The sequence below is a fragment of the Myotis brandtii genome, unplaced genomic scaffold (assembly GCF_000412655.1).
Source record: "Myotis brandtii unplaced genomic scaffold, ASM41265v1 scaffold720, whole genome shotgun sequence".
Lineage (NCBI taxonomy): Eukaryota > Metazoa > Chordata > Mammalia > Chiroptera > Vespertilionidae > Myotis > Myotis brandtii.
In genome coordinates, this window is record NW_005370839.1 from 77,388 (window position 1) to 77,936 (window position 549).

The 549-nt window shown below is 68.9% G+C and overlaps 1 protein-coding gene across 1 annotated transcript in view; it reads left to right on the plus strand.

Moving 5' to 3' along the window:
• Positions 1–549, plus strand: part of LOC102259875 (coiled-coil domain-containing protein 106) — a gene marked incomplete at its 5' end in the record, with an annotated part of 11,818 nt that overhangs the window by 459 nt on the left and 10,810 nt on the right. The gene's annotated exons all lie outside the window — the stretch shown is intronic.

Consider the following 549-nt stretch of genomic DNA (forward strand, 5'->3'; position numbering starts at 1 on the left):
TCCCGCACCCGGCGCGACCTCCGCACGCCCGCCCACGCCGCCTCCCTGCCTCGGTTTCCCCCTGACCTCTGCACTCTGTGCCCGGTGCCATCAAGACGGGGCAGCTGCTATCCTTTGGGCCTCGAGCTTCCCTGCCCAGTGGGAAGTGACCCCGCGCCCCGATCGGCTATGTCTGACCGTCTCTGGGCCTCAGTTTCCCCGCACGCTGGTGGGAAAATAACAGCTGTGTCACCTGAGAACCGGGGGCGGCTTCTGGACCTCGGCCTCCCCATTGGCCCAGACACGTCCGTCCCGCCCTGGGCACGGTAGGGCGGGGGGCTCAAGGGGACCGCCCAGTGGAAAGGGAACAACTTGGGCGCGCACGCCCATTCCTAGTGGAACTTCGGGCGGACTCACCGCGCCTGACCCCCGTTTATAAACCAATCACTGTCACAGCGACCGGACGGTTCCTGTCGGGGAGCAGGGGGCGGGCTTCCCGCGCCCTCACTCCCGCCCTCCGCTCTCCTCTCCCCGCGGCCAGGCGCTGGGTGAAGGCGGGCAGTAGGGCGG